Here is a 20308-nt window from a genome sequence, read left to right as displayed (position 1 = left end):
TCCCCACCCCCCCTAAATGGGGGTAACGGGGGGTAACTTTGAAATGTCAAATGGGAACATGGGTCGAGTAATACCTCGTTCGAAAGGTCTTGGAAAACTAAGTAACGCTGTACCAAAAGATGTTTCATATTGTGCACCAGTTTCAAAATGGCCGCCATGATATGGTTCGGAAACTCCAGTACCCGTAGTATGAAAACCATGGAAGGTAAATGAATGGAACAAAATTGAAATACGTAAATATCATAGGGCATATCAAATGATGTAATCCCAGTGGCCTCCCTGAAGGGATCTTGTGGGCTAACTTCAAAATTTCAATGTCCGACCGGACAACGGTTCGGGCGTACGCTTGACCTACCCAATGCTGTTTGGAAGGCAGACTTCATGCATAGAGAATTGGTGCACTAAGTTAACGCGGATGGCCACAGTTACATTTTGATTAACTATTAGCATTCATGTCATATTGTGAGCTTGAGGGACGAAACGGTGTGTACGTATATCCCCGAAATGCTTTCTGAATAACCAGCACGCATTGCATAAAAGTTTCTCTTTTTTTAGTCACTACAGCGTCATCCTTACAAACAAATGTTTCAACCACACCATACCTATTTGTAAGGTTAACCTTAATTTACGAATTAAAGTAGAGTTCTCGTTTGAACTTTCACTTTACTTTCCACCCCACTCACATACAGAGCGCAGGGAGAGATTATTTTGCAGTACTTGGATTTCTCTCTATACATTATGGCAATTTTACTCTAATAATTATATCTCTGTTGTATTATTCTCGAGCCTTGGAACGCCTCCGTGGTTTTCCTATTTAATTTTCGTTATTTTCATTTATGTCTAACCGTATTCATACTATGGGCACTAGACGTTTTCTTAGACACAGTCACCATGTCTTTGCGATCATTTTAAAAACGGTGTCTCATGTCGAAAATTTTCTTACAGAAGCTGTTTGATATTAATTTGTCTATGTAACGTGATGTTACTCGCTTCAAGCTGCTATTTCAAATTTTCAAGTTGGCCCCGGATACCTTTCAGTTGGCCCTTGGAGTCACCCCGACAACACCTCTCGATGTACCTTACGTCAGTTAGCTACTCCAGTTTTTCTTTTGTTGATTTATCTCCAATCGCTTTCATACTACGGTTACTAAACCTTTTCTCTGACACGGATACTATGTTTCGGCGGCCTTTTGAGAACACTGCCATTTCACATCAATCGTTTTCTCCTGCAATATGTTAGATTTTGCAAGATTTATCGAACGAGGTACCACTCGACTCATGTTACTATTTGAAATTTTGAAGTTAGCCCCCAAGACCCCTTTAGGGAGGCCACTGGGATCACAGGGACCACACCGTTCGATATGCCCTATGATATTTACGTATTTCAATTTTGTTCCATTCATTTACCTTCCATGGTTTTCACACTACGGGTACTGGAGTTTCCGAACCATATTATGGCGGCCATTTTGAAACCGGTGCACAATATGGAACATCTTTTGGTACAGCGTTACTTAGTTTTCCAAGACCTTTCGAACGAGGTATTACTCGACCCATGGTCCCATTTGACATTTCAAAGTTACCCCCCGTTACCCCCATTTAGAGGGGGTGGGGAGGGGTACTTTTGGCGGAATTGGTTTTCCCCCTTAGCAATATATAACGTGTACTTGAAAGATTTCTTCTATGTTTTATCATTTTTCAGATATTTCCGTGGATTAATTAAAATGGCCCACCCTGTATATATAAACAGGAAATTAATTGTGAGGCTCGCAGGTAAGAAAGTGTGCTAAAAAGGGGCTGTGATATAAAATAAATAGATTGAGGAAGCCTAGTCTATTGCATCATTATATAGTAAGTCTTTCGTAGTCTTTTATCTTCCGTTTTAACGAAGTGCAAGAGAATTTACGTAAATTAATTATAATAATGGACGGCAGAATCCATACCTAAACGAAAACGTGCCGGTATATAGGTCTAAAACGAGTAAAGAACTCATACAAATGCCTACACGGAAGCTAGATACTAACAGACACGTGGTAGTGTAAAAATAGTTTAACGAAATAAGCAAATTTTGTATCCACTACCAACACAATATTATCCACTACCTTCCTTCTACTTTTTGACGTTTAGGTAAAATGAAGAAAGAAGGGACGGGGAAAGAGGGGCAGGGTAGGAACGTGGCAACAGTGACTTGTCAAACAGAAAGCGGAAAATGTTCTGACAGCCACCATTGAAATTGGAGTTCAGACATTAAACTAACCTTTTCCACATCATATTTTTCATACTATACTTTGATCCAGGGGTAGAAATGGAATTTTAGTAGTAAGGAGAAAGTCAACAATAGATAAAGTTTGATTGGGCTGAGTTTCGACCGTGGAGGAAAGAAGAAGAAACAGGGAAGTTCATGCACGTTTTTTTAACCTGACGTAACTTTCAAGTGGAATATGTTAAGGTTTTACACAGAATGGTTGTCAGCAAATTGTTAAGTAAGACATATATCAAAGTGAAGACCCTACTTTACTCGTTGCATATTGGAAGAATTCTATTACTTTGCACGGACCTGCTCAACGCGTGCACAAGTTTACAGTGCTCAAAACGGACGAATCCGGACGTTTAGGGAAGGTTGAATTCGGACACGTTTATTACGTTAAGGTGAATCCAGACAATGTAATTAATGAACTATGAGGATTCAGAACACTCTCCCCTCTCTCGCTTTTCACGTTTGTGAGTGTGAAATGGAGGTCTACTGAGGCCCTACGTGAGTTCTATTGCTTATATCTAGCGTCTATTCATTTTTGGCCATAAATGGACTCCGAGGAATCACCAGAAAAAGCTATAAAATTATCTTAGAATCCAAAACACAACTAAATCACAGAATGCTAATAATAAGGTTCTCAAAAATTCTGCACTGCTGAATGGCTACATCATCTGGTATATGCCCATTTGATCCGCAACAAGTTCGGCGGAAACATGAATTTCTTTCGTCGAATGAACATGATCCGCCAGCAGCTGGAAACAATTCCTCTTCTGTGTCATCAGACTCATCCCCTAACACGTCTCAATCGCCTTCAAAGTCCTCAGTTAAACCGTTCCTATCTTTTTCTGTTGTTGCTTCTTCCAAACCCACATCCCAAAATATTAAGGCCAGGTGTTGCTAAAATATTAAGTGTCACGAATTGTAGTTTGTTTCAAGCTATCTTCTCAAACACAATCGAAGGTATGGATCAAAGCAACTGTGGATTTTGTGGGAAGAACTATTATGCACCATCATCAAGCAAATACGGTTCCTGGGTGTCCTGTACTGTGTGTTAGACCTGGTTTCATGAAAGGTGTGTAGAAGGTGATAAGGAACTGTATTTTATCTGTGGATGATGTATCTGAATTATCACTAGTGCTTTACGAAACTGGCAAACGTCATTAACGCAAATAAATAAATAAGTGCTAGTCTCAGTGCACACATATTATACATTTTACAAATAATCTAGTTGTTACTAGCAAAAAATTGTAGTACAATGTAGTTCTAATGAGAAAAAATGTGATTACTATGTTTAATGATTAAACGCTATAGTGGTAGTTACACTATTGTGCATTTAGCTTAGTTTCAACAGTAATTAGTATAGAAATTGCTATGTTAAAATTTATACGTATTTATCATGTATTTGTATTTATATTCTGTACTTTTCATGTTAAAATGTTAGTGTAGCAAGATAGTAAGCTAAAATATACCTATCATGTATATACGCGTATCTTCCTTCAAAGTTCAATGTCCGGAATCGCCAACCTACTGTCCGGATTCACCCTTCTAAATTTGCAAATCAAAGATTTTGTCAACTTTCAGAAAATTATTTTTTATTTCTTAACATGCCATTTCAGGAAAAAAATTTCAGTTGCACATGCATACCAACATATCATTAAATAATTTGACAATGTATTGGATATTTTCGTTTAGCGGGCTAGTAGTAAAAGAATGAAACATCAGAACTGTCCGGATATATATATATATATATATATATAGGGGTTCGACAAAAAATCTAAAATGTTTGCCAAAATGTGAAAATCATACCTAGGATGGTGTGGGGCCTCCTTTTGCGTCCAAAACAGCTTCGATCCGACGTGGAATGGACGTATACAGCTCTTGAATCGTGGTGTGTGGAATTTTGTACGATTGTTCCTCCAAAACATGCTCCAGTTCCTTAAGGGGTACCGGTAAAGGGTACTGAGACCGAACACACCTTTCTAACTCTGACCACAATGGCTCAATGATGTTCAAATCTGCTACATCACATTCACTACTCGATCTCATCTTAACTAATGATCCGCAAAAAATTGTTCACTATGGACAATTACCAATTCCGGGAATATCTTACCACGATCTAGTGTTCGCCTGTTACTCTATACACACTCCGAAGAGACAGTCAAAATTTATTTCGTACAGGAACTTAAATAAAATAAATGAGGCTGCCCTTTCCTTTGATGCAGCAAATATTCCTTGGCAGGTAATCTACAATTCTCCGTCTATAGACGAACAACTTAATTTCTTTAATACCACGATGTTAACACTACTTGATAAGCATGCTCCACTCATTAAACGCAAAGTATCGCGACCCTCTTCCCCGTGGATAACTAAAGAAATTCTAAATTTAATGGCTAAACGCGATTCCTCTTACAGACAATACACGAAATCTCGTAAAGATAATCCAGTACAAGCTGATGACAGTTTTAAAAAATACAAAATCTTACGAAATAGATGTACACACTTAATTAGGAAAGCCAAAATGGAATTTGCCTCGAACCTAGCGAACAGCACTGGTAACTCGAAAATTTTGTGGAAAAAGTTAAATATATTAGGGATCAAGAGCAGTAGGAAACAAAATATGGCTAACAATAAATTTACTGCAGATGATCTTAATAACAATTTTTGTGACATTAAGTTTTTAAGTAATGCAGATTCTAAAATTACATATGATGAGAGTCCAGAATGTACAGAAAACGTTTTTTCCTTTGAATGTGTCAGTCCTCTAACAGTCATGAAGGCCATCAATAGAATAAAATCAAATGCTACTGGAGCTGACCAAATTAGTATTGAATTTATTAAAAAAATTTTGCCTTTTATACTAAATCCCATCACTAATATTTTCAATCGTTCTCTTATGAGCGGCACTTTTCCATCTGCTTGGAAAACAGCTGAAGTCCTAGCGTTCCCCAAAACAAGTAATATCACAAGTATTAATGATTTTCGGCCAATTAGTATTTTACCTGCTCTTTCGAAGGCATTAGAATACATTGTTAGTGATCAAATTCGAACCCATCTATTGAAATACAATTTTTTTGATCCGTTTAAATCAGGCTTCAGAAAGTACCACAGTACTGCTACAGCTGTTACTTATGTCACTGACGACATTAGACTAGCAATGGATAGAAAGCAAGTAACTGTTCTTACTCTACTAGATTTCTCTAAAGCTTTTCAATCAATTATACATAAGATTCTCTTCCATAAATTGGCGACGAAATTTAACTTCTCCAATGGTGCTATAAAATGGGTTAAAAAATATTTACAGGGACGGAAGCAATTTGTAACCGTAGCCGATACTTCTTCTGCACTACGGAATCTCACTCACGGCGTCCCTCAAGGAAGCGTCCTTGGCCCTCTCCTATTCTGTCTGTACATTAACGACCTTCCTTCTGTCTTACAATACTGCAAGTATCACTTATACGCAGATGATTTTCAAATCTATATCTCAGGTTTACCCGAAAACTTGAAAACTTCAATTCAACAAATGAATGACGACTTGCATCGCATTTACTTGTGGTCAAAAGAAAATGGGTTAACCATAAATCCACTTAAATCGAAGTGCATTTGCGTCTCCTCTAAACGACTCATACAAATGCACCGTTCGAATATACCAACAGTACAGATAAATGGAACTATTATTCCATTTTCTGAAACTGTTACAAATCTCGGAGTAATAATAGATCAATTTCTTGAGTGGAAACCTCACATTAACGCTGTATGTAAGAAAGCGTTCTGGTCTTTGCATTCACTCACTAGATTAAAGAAAATTCTACCCACTGAAACAAAGCTACTACTTGTAAAATCTCTAATATTTCCTCACCTTGAATATTGTGATGTAGCTCTATCAGACTTAAATGAAGAATTAGCGTATCGTTTGCAACGTATCCAAAATGCCTGTATACGGTTTGCTTATAATCTCAAACGATCAAATCATTTAACTCCATATTACAGAAAGCTGGGCCTTTTGAAACTTGCCGATAGGCGTTATTTGCATCGACTCACACTTCTCTTTAAGACTTTGCGGTTTGAACAACCTTCCTACTTATTTCAACGCTTGCAACCACTAAATGCTCACCACGATCACAATACAAGATCAGGTGTAAATAAACTCCTTTCCCTTCCACTACATTCATCAAAATTCTACTCAAATGCGTTCTTTGCATGTACTATCCGTGCGTGGAATGACCTCCCATCCAACACAAGGCAATCTCGGACAATCAATCTATTTAAGAAGTCGGTTGAGCAGATCCTCCTATCAAGGCTTACTAATATATGAATAAATGCTGATTTTTATTTGTTCTTTTTTGTTCACTAAATAAATGTGACTGTATTATGTAGTTATTTGTTATAATCCATGTGCGCAGGTGATGTGTTGCATGTGTGTATGTGTGTGATTGGGAGTGTTTTATATAGTTTATACATATTTTATTATTATTATTGCATAACTAATTATGATCATTGCATGGTCAAGTGGGAGACAAGGCATGATTAGCCTTAACTTCGCCATGTAAAATAAGACTAAATAAATAAAAAAAATAAATAAATAAATCTGGTGATTGTGGGACCTAGGGGAGGTGTGATCAGGGTTTGCCCAAGTGGGCCCAGCCCGAAAAAACCCGGTGGGTTTTTTCGGGATGGACCCACCTGAAAAAACCCACTTTAAAACCCACCTGGGTTTTTGACCTATTTGTTAGTATATTATTGGTACAACTAAGGTGATCACATTGTAAGTGATTTTTATCAGATTTTAGACTTTCCTTGGGCGAATTAGAGGCTTTCACGTTAAGGTATACAACAACATTCAGCATAAGACCTTTATAAAGTTCTGAATGCACTAAATGAATTTTTAAAAAACTTACCTTAGCTTGAGATAGTTATAGAATAAATTAACGTATGAATTGGCTTATAGCCTATTTGAAGTAAAATAAGCAATTTAGTACTTTAGAAAATATTTTCCGTGAATAGTGTGCTCGTCGACTTCGTGACACCAAGGGACATTATCACTCATACGTTTGACGGGTTTAAGGTTATAGGTGCCGGTACTAATAGTAATTTTGTAAATACATTAATAAAACTATTAGTATTATTTCTTACCTTTGATGTAAAACACAAGTATTCTTCAGTAAAATTTGGTTTTCCAACAATAACAGTTTAGTTCGGTAATTTGTTGCTACTCTTCAAATAAGCATTCTGTAAAATCAACACCAGCAATAGCGTAAAAATTCTTGTCAAATTTAAGAAGCTTAATGCTTGGGGTTTTGAAGACTATGTAATGCTTACTATTTCAAGTGATGAGTTCAAATTTCCGTACTAGTGGCAGTTTTGATGTACACGCCGTGAAAGAAGTGCTCGAGAAATTCCCGAATTAAACGCAGAAGGATCGGAAATGAATACTTCAACAATAAAATTATTTATTTTACGCTTATGCCTGTCATACGACCCGTAAATAAACGGGACAGTCCCGTTTTTGGTCCCGAGTGTCCCACGTCCCCGTACATTTAGTTGGGGCAGGGAAATGTCCCGTATTCTGCCATCAATATCAGCTTATTCGAAAAGCAGGGCTCATAGCGAGTCACATTTTTAACTAAAAGTTACTTTTTTTCGTTGGTCACTGAAAGTTACTTTTTTTCAGATTTGTCACTAAAAGTTACTTTTTTGGGAGGTAAAGTGATTTTTCGTATGATTTATGTTTTGCATTGGCAGTTTTCTAAGAAAAATATAAAAATAAATGGAAAAAGCCAGAAACTTGTTACTCATTACTCCTCTGAAAACTTCAGTACTTACTGCCACATGTGAAACAGTCAGCTTTATCCTCACTTCAGTTTTTATTCTTTCTAAAATACAGTGGATGATGGTTGGTGGATGCTTAAGCTCTCAAGGTGGGGTTGAGAACTCTTCTGTGTCTATTCTTTCTTCTATCATAATAGTCTTTAGTTTTTTCTCGTAATAGTTAACACTCCGCTCAACGTTGTGTGTGTGTGTATTTGTGTGGTTCATCATGTTCGTCTTGTGTTATCAGGGTGCCTATCGGTTACGAAAGTCACGAAAAAGTCACGAAATTTAGCTTTTGGGTCACGATTTTTTTTATCTGTACAAATGTAAGTACAGATTGGAAAATTTTGTTCTATGAAACGTCAAAATTTACCACCAAAATTGTCTGTGGTCGGCTTTAGACGCTACCAAATCGCATGCAAACCACATTTCTATCCCATGGATGAAAAGTCGGCCTAATTTTCACCCAAATTAACTCTTGAGAGTGTTGCGAAATTTTATGGTTTGGTAAAGAAAAAGTCACGAAATTTCATTATGCTTCTTGTATGTTCTTAAGAGTAGGTATGAATTTGAATATTTCACGGCTTTGAGAACTCTGCTAAGTTAAAGATAATGTCTGGGATGAAGAAATTCGGAAGTAGCCCAGAACTGGTTCCACTTACTCAGAAGCTTCTTACATCTGCTAAGTCTGCTTACCGTAACTAGAAAGCATACTTAGAAAACCTAAGAAAGGAAGTAAAGAAGAAGAAGTAAAGAAGACAAGATGAAACAAAACAACAAATAAAGAGAGAGGTGATGGAGAAATTTACAGATGAAAAAAGGGGCATGATGAGATTTTGGTCACTTTTTCGTGTGTTTTTGGTCACTTTTTCGTGTGCTTTTGGACACTTTTCAACTATTTACAGGAGGCCAGACCACTATGAGTCCTGGAAAATGAAAAACAAAAAATTCTGACATTGGCTGGGAATCCTGTAGTTAGTGAATGAACAGTACGCTGTTGCATGTAACAGTTTCGAGGAAGTTATTACATCACCCTGTTCGACTTGATAGCGAGCGAAATTTGCTAAGCTACTTTTCTACATTTACAAACACAGGGAAGATGACTAACCTTTTCTTCAGCAACACATTAGATAAGTTAGCAAGAATTATAATCTTTTTCAGAGGCTAGGGGGCACAGAATTGTGCTTTGGTCCAGGTCTTAGAAAAATGTAAATCTGGTGCTGACAATTACACGATGGAGAAAAATCGGCTTTTCATCAGATTAAACTGACGAACGTAATTTTGGCAAATACAGCCATGTAAATAAATATTGCTAAACGTGCGAAGAATATTGAAGGTAGATTGTACCGCTGATTTAAATAATTTGCATATTGTGTTCCTGTAAAGCATTTTTATAGCACATCTTAAGTTTTTAGGCATCTTCAGTCTGTACAATTAATTGCAGGGTACGAACAGAGAAAAGCAGCTGCTGCTTAGTGAACTTTCACCTATTATATTCTTGAAAAAAAAAAAAAAAAAAAAAGAAAAGAAAAAGAAATTAAATTAAATTAAATTAAATCGTTTAGTTTTAGTCTCACGGTTATGCCTGTTATGCTCAAGATGACGGTGATGATGAGAAATGAATGAAATGACGGAATGAAGAAAGTGGGAGGAAACGTGAGAATCCCGAGAAAACCCACGCACAAGGTATTTGTCCACCACAAAGCTCACTTGGCGCGATTTGGGATCGAACTAGGAACCCCATGCACTACAGGTGAACGCTCTACCACTGAGCCACCGGGACCTATTATACTTTTATTCATAACCAGACTACAGTTCATTGCATTGTGTTGGAAAGTTGAGGGAAGGGGGGATCTGAGTGTCCCGTATTCTCATGGAGAAAATATGGCAGGTTTATTTACGATGGAAGATGTTAATTTCATATAAGACATTTTAAAACGTAACGTTTATTTATTTTATACAACATGAATTGTATCTTTGTTTTAAATTAATAGACCCCTTTTGGTATTCATATTTGGCGAACGTCAGTCAGGCTTCTGGATGACTTGATCTGCATTTGTTCGGTTGTCTGCCGAGCTCCTTCATGGTTATGCAGTTAGTGTACGCGTCTTCGGCGTGAGACCCGGGTTTGCTTCCCGGAGGGAGCTCATGTGGTTCGGATTTCACGTTAATCAGTAGGTCCCGTCTCATATAGCCTCGCTACTGAAGGGACGTTAAACACAAAATCAACTCAACTCGCTTGTTTGCCTCTATCACACACACTACAGGGTACAACTTTCGGCCTTTTAAGTTCACCATTCACTAGTTACTGTCCGTCCGCCTTTGCCTGAAATACCTTTGGACATTTTATTTCTCCTTACAAAATTTTCAGAGCACAAGCACGAGACACACTAAATTACCTGCATTGATTTTGGCGGCATACCATCGTAAATATCAAAATGGCGGCCATTTTTTCAAAACAGCGAGTATCCACGCTACGAAGCGCAATTTTCAGTTTTTAAGTTGAAATTTTGACGGTGGAAGCACGAGATATGCTAAATTTGCTGTATGGATTTTCTCGGCGATCGAATGTAAAATTTCAAAATGGCTGCCATTTTTTTCAAAACAGCAGTGAGTAAAAAAATGTTACAAGTTGTGACAATGACAATCTTGAAATATAAATCACATTTTAACACTTTTACCCCAAAGACATTGATATATTTCGAAAAAACCCGATTAAACCCGAAAAAAACAATTAAACCCGAAAATACCCGGAAAAACCCATACGGGCCCAGGTGGGTTGGGCTTTTTCAAAAAAGCCCGGGTTTTTTCAAACCCTGGGTGTGATAGCTCCTGGTCATGCTCCTCAAACCATGACTTCACCGTTTTTGCAGCGTGACAGGGTGCCAAATCATTTTGGTAGATGCTATCACCATCAGGGTACAATATTTGGGCCATTGGTAGAACCTGGTCCCCCAAAATGGCCTCATACGCCTTAGCATTCATTATTCCATCGAGTGCTATGATGGGACCTGCAGAAAACCACGATATCACTGCCCACACTGTAACAGAATCACCCTATGCTTTACAGTTGGTAGCAGATAGTCTGTAGACTGTGTTCTCCATACGTAAACATGTCCGGTTGTTGGAAACAAGGTGAAGGTCGACTCATCGGACCACCTTACGTGTTTCCATTGCTCATGAGTCCACGCCTTGTGGTCTTTGCACTACTGGATACGCCTCTTCGCATTTACTGCTGTGACCAGGGGTTTGGCAATAGCGGCCCTGCCATGAATTTTCATTTTATGAAGTTTCCGTCGCACTGTTTTCGATGAAACCGGGTTCTGTAGGCCGGAATTGAGTTCAGACGTAATTTTCATTGCAGTGGTCTCCTTTTTAGCTGCTACACTCCGTTTTAATGCCCTCCAGTCCCTATCTGACCGGATTGTCTTTCGATCACTGTTGCGCTTTGGAGACGTCGTTTCCCCATGAATTGTGTATGACTTCGTGATATTGGACACAGTGCCTTTCGATACCCCCACAATGTTCGCCACTGTTGCCACTGAAACTCCAACCAGACGGGCACCAACGATCATGTCTCTTTAGAAGTCTGTCAGGGTAGCCCATTTTACCGCACCACTTTCACACCACGACACTCACAGGTGAACTAGTTACTGCTGACGGAAGAGGAAGGTCCACATGACACATTGAAACCAAAAAACGATCAGTCTGAACAGTTGCACTAGTAGCAATTCCTTTGAAGCGTAATACCTCATCATACGATGCGCATACTTTGAAGTCGTGCATTAGCTCTATAAGATGCTTTTCACGAACACATAATCCTAGCGCGATTTGAAGTGACGTGTGGCAATGGTTTATCATACTTGTCACCATGTTTCCGATCAAACTGGAAGGGAGATCATACTTCATGTTCGTCAGCTGATCAAGAAGATTCATTAGGGTGGGACTAACTTCGTCCTTGGCAACATCTGTATTTATTCTCGTGGTGTAACTTACTTTGTTGGATTTATGCAGTGCCTTTGTTTCGTCAAATATCCGCCTCACAACTTCCTCAGTGCCTCATCATCATCATCATTGTCTTCTGTTTGGTTCAGCAATGTAACAGCTGTTTTTTCTAAACGCTAATAAATTTGCAGAACCCTTTGCAGAAATCAGGATAAGATCGCTATGAAATGTCGACTTCTTTAGACAATAAACTTATTTCTATAAACTGTTATTTAATTCTGAATATCTTCAAAATGGCGCAAAACAAGATGATTGAATCGTAATTCGTATGCATAAAGCGCCATTTTCCGTTTTTATAGACTGACGTGTTTTCAAAACTACTGATTTTCCAGATTGTACATTTCTCTTAATTTTTATTTTGTCGTAAGATTCTAAAGAATTGAAATAGGTGGAGGCATCCACCGCAGAGCTATGGTACATAGGTTCCTGTAACATCTCTTTCAGGATTCCAGACTGATTTTTTTTTCGGGGGGAACGCATACAAAATGGCGGACAATACATTCGTAACCTACAGAAAAATGCCCGCTTTAGCAGTGTATTTTTCAATATTTTGGAGTCAAATCCCAATTGAAATAATTTGTTCCACTTAATTTTTTTTAAAGAAAGTTAGGGAACAAAATGGCGGGCACAAAATTCTCCTATTCTTTTTCTGATGGACTTAAACCAGGTTCGTGTGTGTGTGGGGGGGAGGTATCAAGGATCGAATTTACTTTCAAGGGTTTCAAATTGGGGAGAGAATTCTTTCACCCCTAAACACTTCCTCCTCTCCCTCTTTCTCTCACGCTTACAAGCATACACATACACACATGCTCATATATATTAAAGTTTATATATAGTTAAGGTATATATCTTCAGTGTTTTAGAGTATAAGCAGCTATTTTTACTCATTTAAACCTTTCGAAGTGATAACGGAAAACGGTGGACCGAAACATTTAAATTTTTCACAAATTTTGTTAGAAGTTACTAATGAAATAATAAACACTTCTGACCAGAGTATATACACTTGCTTATTAAAACTAAATTACAGTGTAACGGTTTCGACAACTTGTCTTCATCAGACACTAACTGAAAGAGATATCTTAGAGCGTAGATATTTATACTAAAAGTGAAAGTCCTTGTGTGCATGGGAAACCACCTGGGTCGTACTTCCCCGGGCGTCATCTTTCGGCCACCTGCCCTGACTTAATTACCCTCCCACCTGTGTATATGTTTTCCAGACACACCTGTTGTTTATACTTGACCAATTGACTTAAAACTTTCTCTTAATCTTCCTCTGATGCCTATTAGATATAAATAACAGACTATACTACATACAACTGTATGTAGTATACAGTTGTATAATACGAGCAAATCGGAGCATATGCAGCAAAAACGAACACCGGCTTCTATTATCTCTGAAACTACATGTAGTGAGATAGGGGGAGGACTGAGAATATCTTTTTCTAGTCCAAATTTAAAATTGTATTTTTTAGAGAACTGTAAGGCAGAAAAAAGAGGAAATTACTCTAAATCGAAGCGAAGGCAGTACAAAGAAACGCCACCTTCTATTCTCCTCTACGATTAATTTTAGTAACGCAGGGCTTGGGTGAATGTTGTACCACCTCCCACTTTCAAATAGCATTTTTCAGGGAACAGTACGGAAGAAAGTGAAACAATTCCAGAGTAATTCGGGCAAATCACGCAACGAATTATTTCTTACTACAATTTTTAGGAGGTTGAGGACTGGGATCAACATTTCCAGACCAACTGGTTCAAAATTCCACTTTCCTAGCAACAATCGAATTAGACGAGTACTCAGAGCAATTGTGGAGCAAATATGAGCAAACGAGATATAACTAACATCCACTCCCCTCTGCGCTTATATAAGTTGGGAGGGTGGCTGAAATCACGTGTTTAAGTTCTGTTTACTCGATAACGCTAGGGAAGCAACCCAAGCAACTGCGAAGCAAATCGAAGCTAACGAAGTTCAGAATAGTGCCACCATCCGCTCCCATACGCTATTATGTTTATTTGAGTGGGATGCTGGGACAATTTTGTTCTAGTCTCCACTTTTAAAGTCCCATTTCCTCTGGAATGGTAAGGGAGTAAACGTAGCTAACGCGAAGCAAACCAAGTACAAACGAATTTCGCCATCCGTTCCTCTTTGAAATTAGTTTCAATTCGAGGTGCTGGACTACGTTTTCCTGGACTCCCAGTTTAACCCTATATTGCGCCGTGTTAATCCAAATTAACAAACCATGTTGAGCGTGATACTTTGACGGTCATACCGTAGATGGTGCCACCCGTTTCAGGTGGTTTCCTTTATGCCGTGCCATCTGTTATGAGCACTCATAATTGCGCCTCTTTCGGAAGAAGTTTTCCAGCAGTTTGTGTTGCGCGGACGGATATAGGTACGTGGAATGCATTGCTTTGTTTATTTTTGAAGCAAGAGGAGTCGAAAACAGGGAAATTTTTCTTTGAAAAAATATTTTTCTATAAGGTAGATGTCTGTTGTTTATTTTAAGTGCTTGTAACTTATCATACTAATTTCATTTTGTATTTGATCGTCCGAAATGTGTTTGTATATTCTGAATAAAATTGAGCAACTACGAACCTCTTTTACTAAGAATCAAACATTTCTTCGGAAAGGCCTAAAGGAAAGTTTGAAAGGTTGGTTTCTGACCTTCTTTTCTTTGAACTTTGTCGGAATTTTTATTGGCTCATGGAAAACATTGTTGCGTGCAGTGTATGCTTTCAGTGTTACCAACTTAAGAATGAAAATAATCCGAAGTTGAACACGAAAAAAATTACTAAACGTAACGTCATTTCCGACATCTTCCTCTATTGATTTCAATTTTGTGTTATTTTGAAAACCTCTGTCACTTTTTCTCTCTCTTTCCTTTCTGTTACTCTTTTGTATTATTTACCGATGTATTGCCCGATAAAGATTCCTGAAGACTGTAAAAGCTTATATTACGTTAACAGATGAGCAAGAATATATTTTCGAAAAGACGGTTCGTTCAGTTGTACATACCGCCTGACGACAGTGAGGATGAGCAGCTCCAGGTAAGCAATAAAAATTTAGGAGTTCTAGATTCAGATAATGAAGAATGACGTCCTAAATCTGAAACTTCAAATAGATCAGAAGATATGTTCAAAACTATTGTACTCAAGTATTTTGCATTGATTTACTTGAAATCGATACTTTTAGATTAGTAAATTGATTGAATCGTTATTCATTTATTTATTTTCTTACAGATGAAACAGTAAATGCCAATTCCAGTCAGGCTACAACTGCTGCCAGTCGTCAGCTCCAATGGAAAAGAATAACAAGAAATGATCCACCTCTTCAGGCACCAAAATAGAAATCGTGTTTATCTTCCCCAAATGAAGTCAAATCTCCAATTGAATATTTTCGGATGTTTTAGTGCTGATATTCTGGAGTTAATCGTTCGTGAAAGCATGTTATATTCTAACCAGAAGGATCCCAATAAACCTTTGGAACTAAGTTAGAAATATTTAGGAACCGTAATATTCATGTCCATTATTCGTATACCAAGGACAAAATTGTATTGGAGTTCGTCCTACAGAATTCACCAAGCTGCTAATAACATGTCTTACGGCATTGTGTTTCACTTTACAGGGTGTCTACTAAAATCCCAAAGTGAAATTTCGTGACTTTTTCGTGACCTTTTCTTTACCAAATCATAAAATTTCCTAAAATTTTCAAGGGCGAATTTTGGGTGCGAATTAGGCCGAATTTTCATCCATGCGATAGAAACGTACTTTGCTTGCGATTTGGTAGCGTCTAAAGCTGATCATAGACGTTTTTGGTGGTGAACTTTGACGTTTTATAGAACAAAATTTTCCAATCTGTACTTACATTTGAACAGTTAAAAAAAAGCGTGACCCAAAAGCTAAATTTCGTGACTTTCATGACCATTTTCTGATTTCGTGACTTTCGTGACCGATATATACCCTGATTTTAAAGAAAAACTTTTTACTGTCATTCCATACACAACAGGTGTGATCCATGAAGGATATGTTAGTAATTTCAGATTAAATGTACTGTGTTTCAGTATACCTTAAAATACATATTGTTTACTAAAGCATGTTATGAAAATCTGCACAATACTCTGTGTTAAAAAAAGTTTGTAACGTCTAAAAGAAATTCTGTATTGGATATCAATGAAAAATTAAACAAATAAGGTTCATAATTGCGCAATGTTAATTCAAATACACAATCCTCCTGACGTCATATGGTAAATGTGAGAGTCAAAATTTGTTATTAGTTCGTTTTAGATACGCGAATGCAGTAAGAAAAACATCTAAATATTTTTTTCTCGAAACAATTAATAAATTGCGCAATATAGGGTTAATGTTCCATTTTCCAAGGAACGGCAGGGGAGCTAATTGAGAAACTGCGGAGCAAATGGGAGCAAATGAAGTAGAAGCAAATGCCACCATCCGTTCCTCTCTGCCATTGGGTGGGGGCTACGACCAAATTGTTCTGGCTCCCCCAGTTTAAAATTATATTTTCTCGCGAACGATAGGAGAGCAAACGGGCAAATTGCGGAGCAAATAAGAGCAAACGATGTACAAACGAATGCGACCATCTGTTCCTCTCTGTGCTTTTTTTTTTTTTTAATTCGAGGGGCTGGGATTACTTTTTTCTGGCCCCTGAGTTTAAAGTTCTATTTTCTCGGGAACGGTAAGGATGCAAACGTAGAAACTGCGGAGCAAATGAACTACAAACGAATGCCACAATCCTTTCCTCCCTGCCATTGATTGGGCTGGAATCATGTTGTTCTGGCCCCAGCTTTAAATTTCTATTTTCTCTGGAACGGTAGGGGAGCAAACGTAGAAACTGCGGACAAATGAGAGCAAACGAAGTACAATCGAATGCCCCCATCCGTTTCCCTCAGCGATTATTTTTAGTTGGGTGGGGACTGGGACAACGTTGTTCTAGCTCCCCACTTTAATGTTCCATTTTCTCAAGAACGGTAAGGGAGCAGACGGAGCTACTGTGGGGCAGCTGGGAGCAAACGAAGTACAAACGAATTCGACCACCTGTTCCTCTCTGTGATTGTTTTTAAATCGAGGGTCTGGAACCACTATTTTCTGTCCCCTCAGTTTAAAGTTCCATTTTCTCGGGAACGGTAGAGGAAAAAAACGTTGAAACTGGGGAGCAAATGGAGCAAACGAAGTACAAACGAATATCACCATTCGTTCCTCTCTGCTATTGGGTGGGAGGACTGGGATCATGTTGTTCCGGCCCTTCACTTTAAATTTCTATTTTCTCGGGAACTGTAGCGGAGCAAAGGGAGAAACTGCGAAGCAAATGGGAAACGAAGTTCAAACGAATGCCACGACCCGTTCCCCTCAGCGATTATTTTTAGTCTGTTGGGGGGTTGGGACGACATTGTTCTGCCCCCCCCAACTTTAATATTCTATTTTCTAGGGAACGGTAGGTAGCAAACGGAGCTACTGCAGAGAAAATAGGAGCAAATAAGGTACAAACGAATGCGACCATCTGTTCCTCTTTGTGACTGTTTTTAATTCGAGGATCTGGGACCACCTTTTCCTGGCCCCTTAGTTTAAAGTTCCATTTTCTCGGGAACGGAAGGGAAGCAAATTGAGAAACTGCGGAGCAAATGGGAGCAAACGAAGTACAAACGAATGTCACCATCCGTTCCTCTCTGCTATTGGATGGAGGCCTGGGACGATGCTGTTCTCCTCCCCCCCCCCCCAAACACACACTTTAAATTTCTATTTTTTCGGGATCAGTAGGAGAGCAAACTGAGGAACTGCGGAGCAAATGGGAGCAAACGAAATACAAACGACTGAAATTGTTTTCGAAGAATTGCGTGATGGTGGGGGCGGCCAAGACTGCGCACGCGAACTACCATATTGAAGCTGTGAGTAAAATTATCTACTTCAATAGTTATAGAAAAGTGTATTTTCTACATAGAATAACTTCATACATGGGGCTTGAATCTATTACCTTTATTTGCCGCAAAAAGTTTAAATTCATTTAACAAATTATTATAAATGCAGGACTCCATTTTTATTTGTTTAATAATAATAATAATAATAATAAAGACCAATCACAGTACACTTTTATATTAATCGTATCACACAATATGCTTTGGGGGAATAACATTTTGGTGTGACGCGTTAAGTCACGAATAATTCATGCTACCACGAGTAGACAAGGGTAGTAAATTAATGCACTAAAGGAAGAAACGAGAATGAAAATGGCAGCCATTCCAGTTGACACGCTTCACTGCACTATTCTGCAGCTTAAAAACAAAGCCAACCATGTACTCGTTGTAATGGCGGCTACCTAAAAACCTGATTTTGAAAAATTTATGTAGTGTGCAAAACTCCTGTATGTCACATATGTTTTCACTACCGTTTGCATTAAAACTTATTATTACATCACTATGTATTTTTTGTATTTAAATTGTGTCCCCATCAATTAAAGCCCGGAATTAATGGCAAAATGCCATAAGTGCCATTATTGCAATTTTCATGACATTTTCAGGAAAAGTGCAATTTCACTATTTAGAAGCAATTGGTTGCCATTGTCACAGGTTCTCTTACACTACTCTTTATTTGCTCATGAATGACAGCATACCACAGATCTGAGTCGCTCTTATCTGGCCAAGCGATCTCGGTGTCTGATAATAACTGGTCTACTTTCGTTGGAATGTGACAAGGGGCGGGGATGCTAGTGCGTATTCAGTTCTTGGAATGACAAACGAAGATGCTTACTTTCAAGAAGTAGCCAGGTGGGCAGTTATTGTGAATCTTAGGCGTGCGTGATACAGAACTGGTATTTATAGGCGTTTCAGTATCTTAAGATGCCACAAGTTGGTCTTTCTAGGCAATAAAAGTTGGAAAAATTTGTGAGTGAGTGTGGGCGTACTGTGTTTTCAACAGACGGTTCTGTACTGTTTTGTAAGTTATGTGAAACTGTGGTTTCCGCTGAAAAGTGTTATTTTGTAACACACCATATAAGCACTGCAAAACACAATTCTACAAGGACATGCAAATCAGCTGGTGAAAAGGTTCAAAATCTTCTTGGAACAGTCCCGAATCCCGCTTCGCGTACTAGCAGTTTTGCGAATGATCTGTGTGAAGCTCTGATTAACGCGTACATTTCTTTATGGAAGTTAGAAAATGTTTCCTTTAGAAACTTTCTCGAGAAATACACAAAACAAAAAGTTCCAAGTGAATCATCTTTGAGAAATACTTACGTTGATAGCGCGTACAGCAGAACTATTGACGATATCCGTAAAAGTGTTGCTGACAAAAATTTATGGATTTCAATTGATGAAACTTCCAATATTCTAGGACATTCCATTGTCAACGTTGTAACTGGAACTTTGGGAGGGGAAGAAGGCACACAAACATTTTTGATTGCATCAGAAGTTCTGGAAAAATTAAATGGCACGGCAATTGCACAGGTTTTTACAAAATCGCTGAGTATTCTGTGACCAAAATGTGTAAAATACGATTAGGTCCTCTTTTTTGTCACAGACGGAGCTGCATACATGAAAAGTGCAGCAAAAGCCCTTAAGGTTCTATTCCCACGTATGCTGCATGTCACCTGTCTGGCACACGCGCTACATAGAATTGCAGAGGAAGTTCGTTCTCATTTTCCTAACGTTGACCTTCTTGTGTCAAGTGTGAAAAAGGTATTTCTGAAAGCTCCTTCGCGAACAAGTGCGTTTCGCGAATTAGCCCCTGAACTTCTGCTTCCACCACAGCCTGTCTTAACGAGATGGAGTACATGGATTACAGCTGTTCTCTATTATGCTAACAACTTTGAACCCATCAAAAGAATCATTGATACTTTTGATGAGAATGATACGTCTTCAATTAAAGTTGCTCAAAGTTTGCTTAAGAAGAATTCCTTCAAAATCTCAAAAAGACGTTAATAATTTCACAGAATAAAAATATGAAAAACCTTTCGTAAGTGAAAATGAACTGCTAGTGTAGTGTAAAATGACTTCACTTTAGTATTTCCTGCTTTGAATGTTAGTGCTAATGTAACCGCGTGTGAACAATATGTGATAGTGCTTTTAAGTTATAGTTTCATTGTTACTACTGAAGAATGGCGAATGAATTGTTAGAAGACGTCCCTTCACGGGTTCAGCAAATTTCCAGAATTTTAAGTGGTAAGTACAAAGTGCAAAACGAAACATTTTATACGATTAGTAAACGAATTATAGCCTCTTGTAGCTTTTACATATTTTA

General features: G+C 38.2%; 1 protein-coding gene across 4 annotated transcripts in view; it reads right to left on the bottom strand.

Moving 5' to 3' along the window:
* The window catches only part of LOC145694672 (uncharacterized), a 176380-nt gene that overhangs the window by 69770 nt on the left and 86302 nt on the right, over positions 1-20308 (bottom strand). The gene's annotated exons all lie outside the window — the stretch shown is intronic.

The sequence above is a fragment of the Thermobia domestica genome, chromosome 9 (genome assembly GCF_964235325.1).
Source record: "Thermobia domestica chromosome 9, izTheDome1.hap1.1, whole genome shotgun sequence".
Taxonomy (NCBI): domain Eukaryota; kingdom Metazoa; phylum Arthropoda; class Insecta; order Zygentoma; family Lepismatidae; genus Thermobia; species Thermobia domestica.
Note: the sequence above shows the minus strand (reverse complement) of the source record. Positions and strands in the feature narration are given on the sequence as shown.